The sequence below is a fragment of the Phyllobates terribilis genome, unplaced genomic scaffold (assembly GCF_046119375.1).
Source record: "Phyllobates terribilis strain yellow unplaced genomic scaffold, ASM4611937v1 Scaffold_12__6_contigs__length_324123572, whole genome shotgun sequence".
NCBI classification, from domain to species: domain Eukaryota; kingdom Metazoa; phylum Chordata; class Amphibia; order Anura; family Dendrobatidae; genus Phyllobates; species Phyllobates terribilis.
The window spans coordinates 281,958,520-281,971,324 of NW_027362772.1; the positions used below are offsets into that span (position 1 = coordinate 281,958,520).

Consider the following 12,805-nt stretch of genomic DNA (forward strand, 5'->3'; position numbering starts at 1 on the left):
TGACTGCCTCTCGATCCTCCTGCTTCTGTGGGTCACATGCTTCCATTCCTCTGTTTCGTCAGGTGCAGAGAGAATTTCTTCTCTTTCTGAATCATGAAGAGATAATTCTGCTCTGTCTAAGAACTCTTCACCTTCCTTAATGATTTTCAAGGTAGTTAACCTCTCTTCTAGATTTCGCAACTTTTCCTCCAACAGGGACACAAGCTTGCATTTCTGGCATGTGAAGTCTGGCTTTTCCACTGGCAAGTCTGTGAACATGTAGCAGGATATGCAGCTCACCAAATGGCTCCTGGACTCTTCCATGTTCTTACTGTTAATGTTCTGAAAACAGTGAAAAAAGCTTAAAAAAAAGCTTCAAAATGCGCGCGCCGGCAGGCGCGCGGTTTACCGATGTCCTCTTTTCAGCTCCAACAGCCAAAATCCAGTGTTCTTTGAGCTCGCGGAGACTCTTCACTTACCCCAAAATGCAGTGGGAATATGCAAATTATCTCCTCAGGACTCCTCCCCTGGTCCATGAATGGTTCATGTTCATTTTAAGGCTTTGAAATGAAGAAAAGAAGAAAAATAAGAAAAGATGAGATGAAAAGTAAAGAAAGAGAATAGAAGGACGGGGTAGTTATATGAATATTATGGCGCAAAGTTGGACCTTTTGGACAACTTGATACGTTTTATCCTCAAAATTCTATACAATTAGTAGATCATCACTGTTCATTGTTAAAGATTGTACAAATCCTTCTTTATTTACATTTATAAAAGAGTGGAAAATATTTGTGACCCGAGTCATTTCGGTATTTTTGCATTTTTCATTCAAGTAGGGTGAGGACCAATCTGCTACCGCAAAGAACCAGAACTAGAGTTTTTCCCCTGTTGTACGTATCCATTGCAATAAGAGAATTAAGACTTTCATGGTTAAATGTTGTGGCAACAATGTACATTTTTTTGTTTTTTGTTTCTATAGATTTGAAAAATTTTATGGAGCCTTTCCCCAAAAAAAAGGGTAAAAAAATGATCAAAAAAGAGCAAATGCTTGAAAATAAGAAAAGAAACATGCAATAAATATTATTCATCTAATAGATCCCCCACGATGGGGAGAATTTACTACCTAGCTATTCATGATTTCTTGGTTTTGGAAATGTTTCCATGCAATTATTCCATGATGTTGCCATTCTGTAATTCCAAATTCCGAAAAAAAAAATACACAATCCCCAATTTTCTGATGGATTTCCCATGTAGATCAATAATGGATTATAATCAGACAAATTGTGGAATCCTATGCTCTAAAAGCCATGCTAAAGACATCTGAGGATGAAATTGGAGATCAAGACGTGTGTCTGTGTAAAAGTGCATTAGCGCAGCAACCTGATGAATAGTAATCGCTATGCCTAATGGCGTGGTAAAAAGGAAGGATTTCTTTTTCTTGCTTCATTTTTTTTTCTCTGATGATCACTAGAAGACCTTATGGAGGAAGGCTACATACAAAGCTAAGTTACTCCATCTACAACTATATTATATAGATCATCTCCCATAAATGTGTCCTTCCTTACCTTTCCACCTGGTCCCCGATAGGCAGAGATTAATGGCACAATATGGTCAGCACTGGAAAAAAAAAAGGAAAAAGTTGTTAGGCGTTGTTTATGCTATATGTGCCTACGTAACAATGTATCAGTCTTTTTCCAAGTTAGAAGTTAGTTTTTCCAGTCACTTCCTCTATCGGTGATGTCACAAATACGGATACCTGCCAGGAGACATGAGCGATTGGCCAATATTATGCACTTGTCCCATTCAGTAGGATAGGACAGGTGCAAAATACCTGCTGATTGCGTATGCATCAAAGCATGCATATGTAGATGTGACGTCACTGGACCCATTAACCTACTGATACGGTAGTCAGCTTAGCCGGTATAACCCTTTAAAGGTTTCAAAAAATGATGTTAATTAGTGCATAACCTCCCCTAAATCTTTCTCCCTTAGTTAGTATACAGACTACGCCGAACATAAACTTTCTTTCTTCATTTCTATCTGCCCTTTGGGCACCCAACTACACATAGCTGAATGGAGGGACCTAAAACTAAGTTTCCCAGAAACACTTGCTTCTCAGTGCCCCCTCTCCTGTTTGATTCTGACTGGTACCACCTCTGTGAGATATCATCAAGCTAATCTAAGTGTAGAATTCACCTTATGCTTCTGTGAACGCTCTGCTTCTGTGCAATACCCTGCCTGACCAAGTCTATCTTCTGCCATCTGCATCGGTATTGGATCCAGTTAGATAAACACGTAGGTGGGCTGCGCTGCTGAAGTGAATCAATTCTTCAGAGATGATGAGGATGAAGTAAAAAAACCAACCAAACATTTGGTTTACTTGAAAAAGACACCGGTACGGCCAGGGGCGGAACTACCGCCCGTGCAGCCGGTTCATTGAACGGGGGCCCCGAGGGAGAGGGGGCCCCTCCAGCCTCCAGCAGGGCCGCCATCAGGGCATGACTGCCCTGACTCCAGTATGGGGCCCGGCCGGTAGGGGCCCCCTCGGGGGCCCCCCTCTTGTGCGTCTCTCTCCTCCTGGGGCCCCCGGCCCCATGCTATGCGCCGGGTCCGGGACATTTCAGCGCTGCGCTGCTGCGGCAGCACCTTCATGATTCCCCTGACTTCCGGTCATGTGACGGTGCCGTCACATGGCCGGAAGTCAGGAGAACCTGCTGTCAGCGATTTGGACGAGCGCCAGGATTCTGCAGGGATCGCATGGGGGTAAGTATAACAAGTTTTATTTTTTTTAAAATACAATTAACTAGGAGTGGAGAGATGGGAGATGAACATGTGTGTGTGTGTGTGTGTGTGTGTGTATGTGTGTGTGTGGGGGGGGAGATGGGAGATGCACATGTGTGTGGGGGGGGGAGATGGGAGATGCACATGTGTGTGGGGGGGAGATGGGAGATGCACATGTGTGTGTGGGAGGAGATGGGAGATGCACATGTGTGTGTGGGGGAGATGGGAGATGCACATGTGTGTGTGGGGGGAGATGGGAGATGCACATGTGTGGGGGGGGAGATGGGAGATGCACATGTGTGGGGGGGGATGGGAGATGCACATGTGTGGGGGGGGAGATGGGAGATGCACATGTGTGGGGGGGAGATGGGAGATGCACATGTGTGGTGGGGGGAGATGGGAGATGCACATGTGTGTGGGGGGGGTGGGAGATGCACATGTGGTGGGGGGGAGATGGGAGATGCACATGTGTGGGGGGGGAGATGGGAGATGCACATGTGGGGGGGGTGAGAGAGGTGCACATGTGGTGGAGGGGGATGAGAGAGGTGCACATGTGGTGGAGGGGGATGAGAGAGGGGCACATGTGGGGGAGGGGGATGAGAGAGGGGCACATGTGGGGGAGGGGGACGAGAGGGGCACATGTGGGGGAGGGGGATGAGAGAGGGGCACATGTGGGGGAGGGGATGAGAGAGGGGCACATGTGGGGGAGGGGGTGAGAGATGTGCACATGGGGGGGATGAGAGCTGCACATGGGGGGGTTTGAGAGCTGCACATGGGGGAATTGGGAGTAGGGGGATAATGAGCTGCACATAACGAATGTGGGGTGGGGGAGAGTAAATGATAAATGATGATGGGGTGGGGAGAGCACGGACATGATATAATGAATTGGGGCAGGGGGTGCATGTAAATATTGAATGCGGGGAGCAGGAAGTATAGAGTAGGGGGCGTTGCGGATGCAGGAGTGTGACTGGTAACAAATTGGCGGAAAGAGTAGAGGTTCTAATTAAATTATATATTAAGTGCCTATTTACAGTTAATGGGGGCACAGTGGTGGATTACAATTTATATTTGGAATGGTAGGTTGCATAATAACTAACCATATATTGATGGTGGATGCACGTCTGTATTCAGCTGCGTAATGTAGAAGTTGGGGAATGTGCTCTAGATAACTGTGTTATTTTATGCAGAGACGAGTCCTGGCTGGAAGACGTGATGGCGGTCTGTGCTGGATGAAGGAGAAAAGCGAAGATGAAGGACTTCACCTAGAGACGTCACCGGTGAGTCAGTCTATTACATATACACTGTGTATAATGTCACTGGTGATCACTGTATTACCTGTACACTGACACTATATACAGAGCTCCTGTGTATAATTTCACTGGTGATCACTGTATTACCTGTACACTGACACTATATACAGAGCTCCTGTGTATAATGTCACTGGTGATCCCTGTATTACCTGTACACTATATACAGAGCTCCTGTGTATAATGTCACTGGTGATCACTGTATTACCTGTACACTGACACTATATACAGAGCTCCTGTGTATAATTTCACTGGTGATCACTAGATTACCTGGACACTTACGTTATACATACCATGTATAGAGCTCCCGTGTATAATGACACTTATGGTAATATTAGTAATGTGGTGGTAATATTAGTAATGTAGTGGTAATATGTGGTCTGGCCATGGTGTGGCAGTTTTTCTCCCTTCTGTGTGGTATTATTCGGTCACTATGTTGTGGTAATATGTGGTCTGGTCATGGTGTGGCGGTATTCCCTGTATGTGGTATTATTGGTCATTTAAAAAAAAATGTATATGACACATTCCCTTAAAGAAAACTAAATAAAAATATATCTAAAAAGAGTATTGGATATTTTAAGAAAATTTTAATAGGTTAGAGTAGGGCCCGCCCAGAAGAGTCTACCTTATCGTGGTGGCGGCTTTAAAAATCTTTTGGCCAAAACAAAAGCTGATGGCTATGTATGTGGCGCCGTCACATGACCGAACGTCAGGAGAACCTGGTGGCAGCGATGTGGACGAGCGCCAGGATTCTGCAGGGATTGCATGGGGGTAAGTATAACAAGTTTTATTTTTTTTAAATACAATTAATTAACTAGGAGTGGGGGGAATCAGAGATGCACATGGTGGGGGTGAGAGATGCACATGGGGGGGTGAGAGATGCACATGGGGGGGATGAGAGATGCACATGGGGGGGATGAGAGATGCACATGGGGGGGATGAGAGATGCACATGGGGGGGATGAGAGATGCACATGGGGGGGATGAGAGATGCACATGGGGGGGATGAGAGATGCACATGGGGGAGATGAGAGATGCACATGGGGGGGATGGGAGATGCACATGGGGGGGATGGGAGATGCACATGGGGGGGATGAGAGATGCACATGGGTGGGATGAGAGCTGCACATGGGTGGGATGAGAGCTGCACATGGGGGGGTGAGAGATGCACATGGGGGGTTATGTTTACATAACTTTGTTGCCTTATGAAGGGCAGGGGGGCCCCCCCAAAATTTCTTGCACAGGGGCCCACTACAGTCTGTGTCCGCCCCTGGGTACGGCGTTGAAACGCGTTGTTAATAAAAAGCCTTTTTCATCATCATCATCTCTGAAGAATTGATTCACTTCAGCAGCGCAGCCCACCTACGTGTTTATCCAACTGGATCCAATATCTCCTGGAGGATTCATCTTCCAGCCACGGGGCAGCAGCAGCTGGTTTTCTTCATGCCTTCATAAGAGTTGTGCCTGTCACAACTCCATCAGGTGAGTGTAACCAGCACTCTCCTACTCTCCCCCCATAGGGTATCACCCTATTGTGTGCTCTGTTTCCCGCATTTAGATCTACATATATCTGCATCAGTATAGCAGCCTATGTGATTTTATATCAATAGCTGGTTGTAGCAGAGCTCAACTCTCCTGCACTCCTCAACAACAGCAGTGCAGAGTTATGTTTGTTTACTGCTGCTGACAAATCATTAATGTTAAACTATAAATATCGCTGTATTGATGCATGTGGCAAAAGGTAATCCTCTATCATATGCATTAATAGAGCGGCATTTTGAATTTCACATCTCAGCTGCAGGCTACAAACTCAGCTCAACTGATCTCATGCCCTGTATATAGAGCCATCCTGTAGACTATCCTCTCAGTCCCTCTATAAAGTCCATCCTGCAGTATATCTTTCCTCTGAGCCCTCTGTATATAGCCCATCCCACAGGAGATCTCTCCTTCCTCTCACCTCTATATAAAGTCAATCCGGAAATAGTTCTCTCCTTTTTCTGCCCTGTATATACAACCCCATCCTGCAGTATATTGCTGATCTTTCCTTTCTGTTTTTTTGTGTGTGTGTATATATATATATATATATATATATATATATATAAATAAAAACATATTTATATATAATGTTTTTTTGTATATATATATATATATATATATATATATATATATATACAGTACAGACGAAAAGTTTGGACACACCTTCTCATTTAAAGATTTTTCTGTATTTTCATGACTATGAAAATTGTACATTCACACTGAAGGCATCAAAACTATGAATTAACACATGTGGAATTATATACTTAACAAAAAAGTGTGAAACAACTGAAAATATGTCTTATATTCTAGGTTCTTCAAAGTAGCCACCTTTTGCTTTGATGACTGCTTTGCACACTCTTGGCATTTTCTTGATGAGCTTCAAGAGGTAGTCACCAGAAATGGTCTTCACTTCATAGGTGTGCCCTGTCAGGTTTAATAAGTGGGATTTAATTTAGGAGTCCAATGGGCTGTGCTAATCAGAGATCAACATCTCACCCTGTATAACTGTGTATATAGACATAGGAGTCTGGTGGGTGGACCTACTTGGTTATTGATAGTTTTCTTTAATTTAATTACAACTTTCTCAATTCCTGAACTGGATTCTTAAGTTCAGAGTGAGGAAAGGTTTAATTAAATAAAACCCTATCAATAACTGCATAGAACCGCCTACTGGACCCCTTAACCCAAAATGAACAAAGTTTTAAATTGATAAAGTACCAGTCATCGGCGACTCTGATGGGCGGTGTAGTTACAGATGTCACCGTTGTTCAGAGGCGGTGGGTCTCGCGGGAGCCGGCGGCTCTGATTCAGTACTGCAATCTTGGGTCACTCCCATTCATGTCTCACGAGCGGTGACGTTACTGACGTCATCGCTCGTGAGACATGACCGGGAGTGACCTATGAAGTGTTTATCTCAACACGACTCTCCATAGGTTGCAGTGCTGAATCGCTGGACATCGTGGGAACCCTATGGATTACATTGGAGCTCCGGGGATTTTTCTTAAATAATAAATTGGTGAATGAGGGACTGTTTCTTGTTTTTATTTATTTACCTCTCTCTTTTTAGGTCTTTCAGGTTCCCATTTTTGGACTACTTTGAATTCATGGTGTACTACGTTGGATCTTCATGTTTTTTTTTTTATAATAAATTGGTGAACGAGGTATAGTGGAGTGTTTTTTAAAATAAACTATTTTTTCTGTGTGTGTTTTTATTTTTGATTACTGGGTTAGTAATGGGGGTGTCTGATAGGCTCCTCTCCATTACTAACCCCTGGGCGTGATGCTAGCTGACATCAACACCATAAACCATTAACCCGACTGTCACTGAACCAGGGCAATTGGGAAGAATCAGGCAAATTGCCATCTAATGGATGTGCCAATTCTGGGGTGGCTGCGAGCTGGTATTTTTAGGCTGGGAAAGGCCAGATAACCATGGACATTCCCAGCCTATTAATATCAGCTCACAGCTTCCAGCTTTGCTGGTTTATCAAAAATGAGGGGGACTCCACATCATTTTTTTTAGGGTCCCCCCATTTTTTTTTTTTACAACCAGCAAACGCAAAGCAGACAGCTGTGAGCTGATAATAGGCTGGAAAGGTCCATGGTTATCTTACCCTTCCCAGCCTGATAATATAAGCCAGCAGTTGTCTACTTTCCCTTTCCCTGGTTATTAAAAATAGGGGGGACCCCATGTCATTTTTTAAAATTATTTATTTAATATGTTTTATAAGGCTAAACACCTTTTAGTCCCACATAAAAAGCACTAAAGGGTGCTAGTTTACTATATGTAGGAGGCTTGTGATATTAAATTTCTAGATGACATCTAATCTATTCTATCTATTCTATTCTGATGGTTCTGGTTGTGATTTTTTACTGCACTTGGTTGATAAAATGTAGGGTTTCCTTTGAGATGTGTGGACAAAAATCGGACAGTACACGCATAGTCCGTGTGCCATCCAATTTTTTTCTCGCACCCACTGGCAAGTGTGATCTGATTCTCACATCCACTCACAGTATGCTGCGATTTTTTTTCCTCAGTCCGATTAGAGCTGAGGAAAAACGCGCAGATGAGCACTAACTCATTTACTAACATTGGTCAGAATGCAATGTGATGTTTTCTCGCTTTGCACTCATCCGAGTTATATGCTCGTGTGAGTGAGCCCTAAAAGTCAATATCGACTCTTTAATGAGCCTTGCCATATGACTTAGGATAAAAGTCAAACCAGAATCTCAATTTGCAGACGTGTGTTTCAGGGTGTTGCCCCTCATCAGTGCAAAGCAGGAGATCTGATTTGACTAGGTGAGAGGCTCTGGACTAGGGTCTAAGTGGTAACGTTTCTCCTTGTGGAAAGTGACATGCTAGTGAAGGATGCTTATAAGATCTCATGTTTTGCCCTGAGGAGGGGCAACACCTCGAAACACGTGTCTGCAAATTGAGATTCTGGTTTGGCTTTTATCATATGGCAAGTCTCATTAAAGAATCAATATTGGACTTTTACGGTTGCCACTTCCAATAGGTGGCACTAGAGTTCTAGTCCTCTTCCTCTCTGAAGAGGCAATTTACATATTTAATTTCCCAAAGGAACATTGCATGACTTATAAAAGCCTCCATACACTGGTATGTCACTCTCCACAAGGACAAACATTACCCCTTAGACTGCAAGAATTTATAAGCGGTGTTAGAAAACAAAGCAAACGATTAGACAGATTGGAAAAAGAGAGAAAGTGGATCTGATTACAAAATTTCCAGCACAGGCTGGACTGTTTGGAGAGTCATGGGAGCAAGTCGTAGAAGCCTAAAAATTTTGATGGGAGTGCTTCTTTAACTTGTCATAGCTGGCAGGTCAAAGTTTTGAAAATTTAAAGTGTTTTTCCTTTCCCCAAAAAAAGAAGTTATACCCTAATTATAGGGGACAACTTTCTGATTGCTGGGGTCTGAACTCTGAGAACCCCATCAATCTTGAAATTGGGGATTTGGAACCATGAGAACACTGAAAGGGATGGAATGCCCGGGCTCAGCTCCGTGCTTTGTCTCGGGGACTGCTGGAAAAACAGTACAGTTCTTGGCATTCCCATAGACAATGTACGGAGTAGAAGTCAAGCATGTGCAACTCCATTCCTTTCAGGATGGGGCTGCTGAGCAGTTTTTGATATTTCAGAACCCCATTCCCTGGATCTCCAAAGGTCCCAGCAGTCAGACTCTCATCAATTAGCAAAATATTCCCTATCCAATAGATAGGGGATAACAATTTTTTGAGGGAAAAACCCTTTATAGAAATTTTAATAATTTATCCCTAAATTTGAAGCATTATTTTTAATCTGATATTCCCTTTTTTTCTGTCGGTCTCCTCTGTCTCTAAAACTGCGGCTAGTATTGAAAATGCATAATTTGTAACATGGCACGTACCTAATATATTTGTGATACCAAGGCAGCCTTGATGAAAAATAGAAGCCTGTGCAGAACCAATGGCCACAGAAAAAGACAAAAACTATCAGACAACAGGATACTTTTTTGTCAAAATTGTATCTCACCCTAAGGTGTGAAATGATTCGTTTTCTTAACAGTTGTCAAATTTCTATCTAGGATGTCATTCATCAGCATTGTCTATACCAGATAAGCTGATTAATATTTCTAGAGATTAGAGATGAGCAAAATCGATTCAACAAGAGTCGAATTCATGACAAATTTTTAGAAATTTGCCTTACTTGACCAATTTGAACAATATGAAATTTGCTTCTCATAAATGAAATGCCAACCTCCATTTTTTCACAATGCCGAAGATTGCACCAGCTAGTGAAGGATACCATAAAATCAAGCAACAGTGGAGGGTTTATCCATAATGCCTTGCAGTTATCACATCACATGATATTGCACAGCCAATCCGGAGAGACTATCATAGCCTGTATAAAAGCAGAGGCAGGGAATGCAGCATCCATTTTGGGATGAATCTGGATAGCAAAAGAAAGTCACTGCTCACCACTCACTCATAAACAGGGAGAGAAAGCCATAAAACATGGACTTGTGGCGCCCCTGCGGGTTCAGTCGCAGCAGAGGTACTGCATCTCACCCAGAGGTGTGGTATCCCACTCTCAGGTAAGGATGGAGTACTGCCCGGGACCCAAACACCTGAATCCAACACTACACCACTCCAGACCAGCAGGAGGGGCAAGTTGCACTGCTCGGCTGCTGAGCCCTGTCCCTGGCTGGAATGGGGGAAACCAAGAGAGGGGGAACCATGTAGTGGGTGTGGGTGGAGGAAGCAGATCAGGGGAGCACTAGAGAAGAAGGATATAAAAAGGGGAAGCCATCTTGGGAGTGGAGTGCAGTTCTGTCAGAGGAGGACAGTGAAAGGAGCAGGAGCTCTGCAGGAGCTCTGCTCAGGAGGAGCGGGCCTGAGTGAGAGAGGCCCAGGAGGTGAGACTGACTGAAGGAAAGAGTGGTTCCTAGGGGTACGGGAAGTGCTGGAGGCCACCCGTATGCCCAAATCTACCAGGAATGGAAGGATCAGGCCGCGAAGGGGACCGGCCCCTAACTAGTGAGAATTATAACATTCATCTAGAAACCGGAGGCTTCTACATTTCCAGGGTGCAGTTGCCACAGCCCCAATTAATCACCAAAAAGGTAGCCACACAGGATCCAGGGAACTGCAGGTTGCCCGCCAAGATCTGAGGTTACCGGCTTGGGACACTGTTTGCGAGGAACAGGGCAGGAGGGTGAGAGCCAGCGCAGGAAGACGACTGAGAAAGGCACACAGAAAGGGGTCCCATTAAGTGCTCTTGAATTACCTGAGGGATTGCTGAACCCCTCCCGTGGTGAACGCAGGACGACGTGGGTGGTTATGAACTGCAGTTGTAACCAGGAGCAACGTGATAATCGTGAGTAAACCCTGAAGACTGCACCCCACCGTCTCTGTGAATTATTGCTGCGCCATCATCCCCTGCACCACACTGCACCACCACAGTTACTTCATCATTCACCATCACAGCAATGCCTTGGAGCTTTGCTCTACCTGTGGAGAGCTGAACCAACTCTGCTGCGTCACCATCAGCTCCAGAGGATCTGCACCGCAGCGGCGGCTCCATATAGCCGCATACCACAGGTGGCGTCACGAACATTAAACATAAAAACTATAATCCTTTTCTTTAAAACCCCTTTAATTGACCGCCGTGGGCCACGGACCGGGTCACCGCCACTGTGACATCTCCCCAAGCAACGACCGGCCCGGCTACCGAGTACCCCATGGCCCAGGGGGCGCGTCAGACTACACATTGCATATAGTGTGTGACAGCTAATCAGTGAAAAAGATCGATATGTGAGTAAAAGAATAATACAGATTTAATTGATAAGGATGAGAGATATAAGAGTCAGAGTGCCATATACATCTTTTTAAGGAAATTGAAGGTTTTCGATTAGTGCCAAATAGCTTATCCAGAACTATATTTTTTTACTATGAGCCAAAAACTAACAGGCAGGTCATTGCTAACCACCTGCCTGTTCTATCTGGACCGGCTCAGAGAGGTCAACAAAGCTGCTCCTTTTCCGGGCTGCTCTGTTGATGGGGTGTGACTGATGACATCATGCCGATTGACAGCTGGATTCCCGCAGTTAGGCAGTGGGGAGCCGGCTGTCAATCAGGATGGCATAGTCAGTTCCATTCCGTCAACAGAGCAGAGAGGAGGATAAACCACTCCTCTGTCGATAGACGTCAGCGGAAGCTATGCCGGTAGGAGTGGTCTGCAATCGCTCTGTGCTGGAGAGATGGCGGCAAGCCGAACAGGCAGGTTGTTAGCAACGACCTGCCTACCTGCCTGTTCGTGAAAAAAACTATATAGTCCTGGATAACCCCTTTAAGTCCAATCTGTTAAAATTATTTACTCCTTATACTAGTGGTACGGCTGCGTACATCTTAGTACAACAATAAAATGGATACTGGTCTTGAAACCCGATGTCCAAGTGCTGAGAAATCAAGCTTTGAAACCAGATGCAAATTACAGTGAAAGTGCATTGAGGAAGTGACAATACACTGAGTCCATGGACACGCCCCAATGCACTTCCAGGTTATTTTGCATGTAGCTTTAAAGCTCAATTTCTAAGCGCTGGCACATCGGATTACTACAACGCAGGTAGCATTTTTATTTTTGTTCTCTGACCTATACAGTCATACTTACAGATTCAGTAGTAATATCATCCTGACAGGTACCCTTTAAGAGAATTGTGCCTCGTCTTCCACCCACTCACTTGCACCACAGCTGCCCCTTAGGCTATTCCTTTCCTTTCTGAGTTTATAAATTCGAAGACCGATGCCTGGCGCCTTAATTGCTTTCATAGATTCAATGTCAGAGCGTTACAATAGCTTATTTTTGAGAAAAAGGAAGAAGGCGGCACAAATTACAAAATTTCCACCCTTTGTATATTATCCTCTCGCTATTGGCTCTGGCCCCCCGCAGATCGCAGTCCAAGTAAAGTGTTAATTGCGTGGATCAGTGAGAGTGGATGTGACAGGTTGGATCGGTCTCTCATGAGAGGGAGAGATTGTGTTTACTACAAAACCTGCTTCTATTTAGTGTCGGTGAGAATGATTAATCTTCCTGAGCGGAGCCTCACCCATCTGCTCTCACCTCTCTAATGAACTGCCTCATGCCACAGTCTATAACAGTCACAGACTGGCTGGGATCGGAGGGAGAGCAGAAGATAGGGAGACA

General features: G+C 44.5%; 1 long non-coding RNA gene across 1 annotated transcript in view; it reads right to left on the bottom strand.

Annotated features, from left to right (window-relative positions):
• The window catches only part of LOC141171614 (uncharacterized), an 80,190-nt gene extending 67,600 nt beyond the window's left edge, over window positions 1-12,590 (bottom strand). The window contains exons 1-2 of the long non-coding RNA XR_012252360.1: window positions 12,272-12,590; window positions 1,545-1,596 (exon numbers count right to left, since the gene is read on the bottom strand). This is a non-coding gene — a long non-coding RNA (uncharacterized lncRNA). The remainder of the gene's footprint in view (window positions 1-1,544; window positions 1,597-12,271) is intronic.
• Between the last annotated feature and the right edge of the window lie 215 nt (window positions 12,591-12,805).